At 44.1% G+C, this 7570-nt stretch overlaps 1 long non-coding RNA gene across 2 annotated transcripts; it reads left to right on the top strand.

The window, feature by feature from the left end:
- Positions 1–16: 16 nt before the first annotated feature.
- On the top strand, positions 17–4504 carry LOC138746882 (uncharacterized). Of its 2 annotated transcripts, XR_011347170.1 has the most exons (5): positions 17–370; positions 1107–1166; positions 2379–2539; positions 3226–3323; positions 4167–4504. It is a non-coding gene; the product is annotated as an uncharacterized lncRNA (long non-coding RNA). The 2 variants fall into 2 exon arrangements; XR_011347169.1 differs by lacking the exon at positions 1107–1166 and having other exon boundaries at positions 18–370.
- Positions 4505–7570: the final 3066 nt, after the last annotated feature.

Genomic DNA, 7570 nt, shown 5'->3' on the forward strand with positions numbered 1-7570 from the left:
ATGCCGAAAAGGCCTCTGGGCATTGGAGTTCTCAAGCGACTCCTAATATCGGGCGCTCACATCCAGTTCTCTATTCAGACTGCCCACCCACCTTCTTCCTGTCTCCTTACCTCAAGTTCTCACCCTCCCCTTTCCCCCCATCTCCTCTTACCCTTTTCTCATCCAGTTTAACACCTTTAATCTGTTCCTCCATTCTACCCCCCTCCCGTTCCACTCCCCGCCCACTCTACCCCTCCCATTCTATCCCCCTCCCACTTTACCCCCCTACCCACTCTACTCCCTTCACACAGAGTGGTGGGGGTGTGGATCGAGCTGCCAGCTAAAGTGGTGAATGGGGCCTCAATTTTACATTTAAGAACAATGTGGACAGGTACCTGGATGGGAGAGGTGTGGAGGGCTATGGACTGGGACTAGGCAGAAAAATGGTTCGGCACAGACTAGAAGGACTGATGGGCCTGTTTGCATAGTTACTCTCTCCAGTCTTTATTCAGACACCTGTCTGCTTTTTGCTGATTCCTTGAGGATGCTGTAAGAATGGATGAGTTCTTCCAGCATTTCTGTCTGTTTTACTCCCTTGTGAGGCCATTTTCCTCAAGCTTCTTTATTTGCTGTTGTATCGATGTGGGTGGACTAGGACAGGTCCCTGGGGAGGCTTACCCTGCGAGGCAGAGACTGGCTGTGGCTTCCGTCTGGATGAGAAGAAGCCAATTTAAAATCAGTATCGGTGGTTTAGAAGGAACAAAAGCAAGGGCCAGCCATTCTGCATCTCCTTCCTGCTTCCCCACTCAACAATAACATGACTCATTTAACTTGGTGCCAGTTCTCCATGCCATTTCCTACATTGTGATGGTGACTAGCATCAAACCACATTAGACAGAGTGCAGGTAAATGCTAGTTTTAATAGACTAATATATACAGTTAGGCCTTGCCTCTGTGCAAGCCTAGGCCAGAATTAAGGGGGATGGGCTGCAACCGGTTTATATATGCAAGGACATAATAACATACCACCACACATTGATCCAGAATTAACATCTAAATATTTATTGATCTTGTGAGCACTTGATGTTCTGCCCAAACCTAATTGTCATTTGTTGTCATCTGTACAGAGATGCAGTGATCTTTTTGTGTGCTATGCAGACAAACCAACTTGTACTCAAGTACAACAGGTAGTACAATAACAAATTAAAAGAGCACAGTGTAATGATACAGCAGGTCACAGAGTGCAGGGTGGGGTGTTACAGGGAATCACAGTGCAGGGTAGGGTGTTAGAGGGAATCACAGTGCAGGGTGGGGTGTTACAGGAAGTCACAGAGTGCGGGGTGGGGTGTTACAGTGAGATACAGTGCAGGGTGGGGTGTTACAGAGAGTCACAGAGTGTGGGGTGTTACAGTGAGGCACAGAGGGCAGGGTGGGGTGTTACAGGGAGTCACAGAGTTACACTGACAACATGCAGGGGTTACAGAAAGTGTCAGTTAAACATTTCTGGCCTTCATCAAATTATAATCTTTATATTGGTGTATGAACAAGGAGGATTACAGCTACCAAATTTGAAAAACTATTACAGGGCAGCACAGTTAAGACATCTATCGGATTTTTATCAGACGGGAGGAAACCTGGATTGGCTCAAGATAGAATTATATAAATTAGGAGAAAAGCTCACAGAACATTTACTCAATAAATGGGATGAGAAACTGGTGCAACACAATAATCTATCAATATTACATCATATACTAAAAACCTGGAAGAGAATACATCTGGAACAAAAGATGATAAATTATCAAATACCAAAAATGCTACTGATGCAAAACCCATTAATATCTTTTACAATTGACAATTTAATTTTTAAGGAATGGGCGAGAAAAGGAATTAAAAGAATAAAAGATTACTTTTTGGGAAATAATTTATTAACATTTGAACAGTTTAAAAAAAACCATTGTGCTTTATATGGAGAGCTCTGAAAAGATAGAAAGATGGTAAGGAAAGTAGCAAGGTGTGAACTCCAATTTGGTGGGGGGGGGGGGAGAGATGGTGAGGGAGAGGAGCAATTTTTTAAAATTGCGCTAAAGGGAGGGTTTCTTCTTTTTCGGTAGAATCCGCGGACTTTGTCAATTACTACTGTCAATGTAACCATCAGCTAGGGATGCGTGTGTTTCTTAAAGAAGAAATGTATGTGTTGGAAATGTCTCTTAATAGGGAAATGTTATGACAGTATTTTTTTTAATTGGGAAGATATTATTGTTATACAATATTTGAGAAATGGTATGGCTAAAACACTAAAATGTATTAGTCTTAACATTAATGGGATAAACGGTAAGGTGAAGAGGAAGATCGTATTGGCATACTTAAAGAAATTAAAAGTGGATATAATCTTTTTGCAGGAAACGCATCTTACCAAATTGGAAAATGATTAATTAAAAAGAGGATGAGTGGGACAAATAATATAGTCTTCCTTTGGTGCAAAGACAAGAGGGGTGGCAATTCTAATTAATAAAATTTCACCAGTGTTAATAGAAGATACATCGATTGACCAAGCCGGAAGGTATGTAATGGCACATTGTGAAATTTGTGGAGAAGCATGGACGTTCATGAATATTTATGACCCGAATTATGATGATAAAGCCTTTATGAAGGATATCTTCTTAAAAAACACCAGAGGGAAGATAAAATATACTGGTTGGAGGTGACTTTAATTTCTGCTTGGACCCAATACTAGATAAATCGGTAGGAACAATAACGAGGGCGAAAGCTGCAAAAACCACAATTTCATATCTGAAAGATCTAAATCTTATCAATGTATAGAGGCAGTTAGATCCCACAGAGAGAGACAACTCTTTTTACTCAAGGGTGCACGACTCACATACAAGGATTGACTTATTTTTAATGTCTGTCCAGTTAAAAAGTAGAGTGATAAAAAGCAGAATATCTAGCGAGGCTTCTATCAGATCATTCTCCATTAATATTAACCATAGCAACAATGGAAATACAAGAGAATGTATACAGATGGCATTTCAATACTACATTGCTAAAAAGAACAGACCTGCAAATTTATAAAAAGAAATATTTTGTGAAACAAATCTGCCGTCTACTAATAATAGTTTTCTGATGTGGGACATGGTCAAAGCATATTTCAGGGGACAAATTATATCCTATATGAAGATTCTTAAGAGGAAACACATGGCAGAAGTAAACTTGTATACTTGTATACTTCTTGTATCTTTCCTACAGCTGGGTGCCAAAAACTGACCACAATACTCCCAAGTGTGGTCTTCCCAACGTCTTGGACAGTTGTAACGGGACGTCCCTGTTCCTGTGACAAGCCAGAGGTATATAAAATCAGAAGGGAGGCTGGACGGGTAGCAGAGGGAGCGTCCATCCTTGCTGGAGTGTGTGTGGGTTTATAAAGTTGTGGGAGGAAGTAGAAGGGGAGATACCAGAATCTTTCTCACGGTGAGGGAAGTCTAAAACATTGGCTTCAGGTGAGAGTGGAAACATTTCAAAGGGCCTTCACACAGAGAAGTGTTGAATGAGCTACTGGAGAAGACAGGAGCAGGAACAACATGGAAGAGACATCCAGAGAGTGAGTTGAATGAGCAGGAAATAGAGGGATATGAAGTTAATGGAGGCATGAGATTAATGTGGATAGGTATGGTGGTCATTATGGCAGTGTGGGCTGAAGACCTGCTTCTGTGCTGTGCCTCCCCATGAGCTGAGGGGTACCCTATTCACACAGAGGGTGGTAGGTGTGTGGAACAAGCTGGAGGTGGGGACAATTACACCGTTTAACAGACATTTGGATAGGTCCGTGGATGGGAAAGGTTCAGAGGGGGATGGGACGAACACAGGGACATGAAACCACCTCAAAGGTTTCTTTTATTGTCACATGATATACATGGCATGCTTCAACATCTGCCTGCCGTAAGACAGAGTCTCCATGAGCATTGCCCAGTGCCTCAAACAACAGGAGAAAGAGAAGCAAAAGAGAGTCCCTTCAGAGACACTGAGTATCCGTGGATTCACCTCCAGCCCCCACAGCCTCTGCAGCTGCATGGGCTACTGTTCAATCCATTGACAAGCTCAGTTGGATAGGGAGGAGATGGGCTGAAGGCCCTGTCTGCTATAGAACTCGAGGTTGAATGCTGACGTGTCTGGCTCTCTCGCCTTTCCAGCCCCTCCACAGATTACATCCGTCGCATTGGGCGTTCAGGACGAGCAGGGAAGAGCGGAGTGGCAATCTCCTTCCTGACCAAAGAGGACTCCTGTCTTCTATGACCTGAAGCAAGCCATCCTGGAGAGTCCAGTCTCATCTTGCCCACCAGAGCTCTCCAATCACCCAGATGCACAGCACAAACCTGGCACCATCCTCACCAAGAAGAGGCAAGAGGAGACCATCTTCGCCTAGGGTGTGTGACCACAGCCCCTCCTCCTGTAATTGTTCTGCTTCTACAACTGTTTATGTCTAAACAAAATCCTTTCTACATTGAAATAAAAGAGCAAGTCTTCTTTACCTTTCACAGCAAACTTTGTCCATCTCTATAGGTGTCTGTCTTTGTTCATCTGCGTGTGTGTGTGTCTGTCTGTGTCCATCTCTGGGTCCATCCGTGCGTGTGTGTCTGTTCATCTCTGTGTATGTGTCCATCTCTGTGTGTATATCAGTATGTCTGTGTGTCTATCTCTCTGTGTGTATCTGTATGTGTGTGTCTACCTATCTATCTGTGTCCATTTGTGTGTGTATCTGTCTATCCGTGTCAATGCATTTTGGAGAAGGAATAAAGTTGACAATTTTCTAAAATGGGGAGAGATTTCAGTGAGTAGAGGTTGATAGGGACTAGGGAGTCCTCGTTCAGGATTCCCTGATGGTTAACCTGCAGGTCAAGTCTGGAGCAACCAAGGCAAATGCAACATTAGTATTCAATTTGCAGGTCCAGAACACAAAAGCAAAGATGCAAGGCTTAGTATTTATCAGCAACATTTGGAATTTTGTGAGCACTTAGATGCCACCATCTACAAGGATGTGCTTGTGTTGGAGAGGGTCCAGAGGAGGTTTACGAGAATGCTGCTAGAGATGAGAGGGTTAACGTATGAGGAGTGTCTGGCGGCTCTGGGCCTGTCCTCACTGGAGTTTAGAAGGATGGTGGGGGTCCTCATTGAAACAGCAAATATTGAGAGGGCTTGATAGATTGGGTGTGGAGATGTTTCCTGTGGTCTGGGTCCAGAGGGTGATGGGTGGGGAAGGGTTATGAGGGGGGAGGGGTGATGGGTGGGAGGGATGACAGGAGGGGGGGATTGGAAGGAGCACAGCTCGGTCGGATCAGGAGTCCATGGTCCAAGAGCCAGTTTCACCAGCCTGGTCAGAGTAATTATCCCAACTCTGAGCTACTCCAGAAACCTGCCCATTTCCTGCTTCTCCCCTTCACAAAACCTGAAGTCACAAACATGACTATCCTCTGTTGGAGGTTGCTATTGGACTCCAAGAGGCCTGGGGGGGAAGGAATACAGTCCCAGTCAACATATCCCTAGTGGGCTTCCCCAGGTCTCAGCTCCTCAATGCCCTGTAATAGAAGGACTGCAATCCTCAGCACCTAATCCTGCAGCCTAGAATGTGTCAATCAACAGCATTCCTGTTCCGATATCTCAGTCTACTGAAAGACCAACATCTTTTGGGCAGGCCAAAGGCAGTCTTTCACCAGGTTGATGATCTTCCAGTAGTTCTGGATCTCTGACTGTGTGTGTCCCTGGGAGCAGCCCGTAGATCAGAGAGTCCTCTGTCACGCTGCTGCTGGGGATGAACTGTGACAAGGACCCTTGCATCCCACCCCACATTCTGAGAAATTCTGCATTCTGCAAAGAGGTGGGCAACTATCTCCCCTCAACCGCAGTCATCTCGGGGGACAACGTGTGTTGTGGTTGATGCTCCAGTTTTACAGGAAGGATCTGACCGGGAGAGCTTCTCTCACTGCTAGCCAGGCCTAGTCTTGGTGCCTGTTTATGAGCACTGGCGATGAAGTATTCTGCCAGATGACCTGAACAGTCTGCTCAGGGAATCACCCCACTGTGTCTCTTAGTCTCTGCTCTGTTCTGACCATTGCCTGATGGCTTTGTGGAAAAGGTGTTGGTCAGAAAAAACATTTCCATGGTGGGGTAAAGTCCAGCTGACTGGGACAGATCATGGTAACAGGGTCTGGCTCATCCTTCACAGCACCTGGGACAGGTAGAACCTCAGCACAGAGCAGCACTTGGTTTGATGCACAGCCTGATGCAGCCACACCATGGTTGGTATCAGGGTGATGCCCATGTTGGGTATATCCATGCCCCCATTGGTGACCTCGTACTTTGGTTCCACACACAGCCAGATGCAGCCACAAGAAGGTGGTGGATCACAGGAGTCACGTGATGGAGTAGTGGCCGGTCAGGGAATTCCAGCCCTCTCCGGAAAAGTTTTAAAAATCGCACAAAACACAAAGGTACAAGAATAAAAATTAAAACAAAGTAAAAGTAAAGGTGAGAAGAAAATGGCAGCGAAGAGAGAAAAGTCGAAAGCAACGGAAAGAAGAGAAGATGAAAGAATGTCGGAAGAAGAAGGTGAAGGCCTTACCTGTCCGAGGAGGCCCGTCGCGGAGAGAGAAGCCCGCTCCCTAAGGTCAGTGGAAGTCCCGAGCTCGGGACTACAAAAATGGCTCGCGGAGCCAAGTAAAAGTGCGCAACCGCGCATGCGCATGAAAAAAAACACACTGACGGGAGGAGGGAACAGCTGCGGAGTCGATCTCCACAGCTGAGAGTGACAGCTGCAACACAGCAACAGGAGGAGAACATAGAAAATAATGACAACAAGAAAGCAGAGAGCAAAAAGAAAACAAGGAAACAACAGATGGCCAACCCAGAGGAAGAAGAAGAAGAACACAGAGAAATGGAAGAAGAAGGGAAAGGCAGGTCAATGGATATATCTTTTTTAAAAGAATATATGGAATCAGTGAAAGAATGGCAATTACAAGAATTTAATGAGATAAAAAGAAGAATTAAGAGTGCAGAAGAAAAAATGAATAAAATAGAAATGGTCATATCAGAGATAGGAAAAAGAGTGGATAATGTGAAAGAACGAGAAATAATCGTAGAAATGGAAGTAGAGGACTTAAAAGAGAAATTAGAAGAATCTAATAAAAAAGTTAAAGAGGCACATGAGCTGTTAGCTCAGAAGATAGATATAATGAAAAACTATAATAGAAGAAATAATATAAAGATAGTGGGCCTTAAGGAAGATGAAGAAGGCAAGAATATGAGAGAATTTATAAAAGATTGGATCCCCAGGGTCCTAGGAAGACCAGAATTACAGGAAGAAATGGAAATAGAACACTAGCCCCGAAACCACAACCGCAGCAAAAACCAAGATCCATTTTAGTAAAATTCTTAAGCTATACAACAAGAGAAAATATATTGGAGAAAGCAATGAAGAAAATAAGAGAAGACAAAAAGCCACTGGAATACAAAGGTCAAAAAATTTTTTTCTATCCAGATATAAGTTTTGAACTCCTGAAGAAGAGGAAGGAGTTCAATACAGCAAAAATGATCCTATGGA

Source organism: Narcine bancroftii, chromosome 12 (genome assembly GCF_036971445.1).
Source record: "Narcine bancroftii isolate sNarBan1 chromosome 12, sNarBan1.hap1, whole genome shotgun sequence".
Taxonomy (NCBI): Eukaryota; Metazoa; Chordata; class Chondrichthyes; order Torpediniformes; family Narcinidae; genus Narcine; species Narcine bancroftii.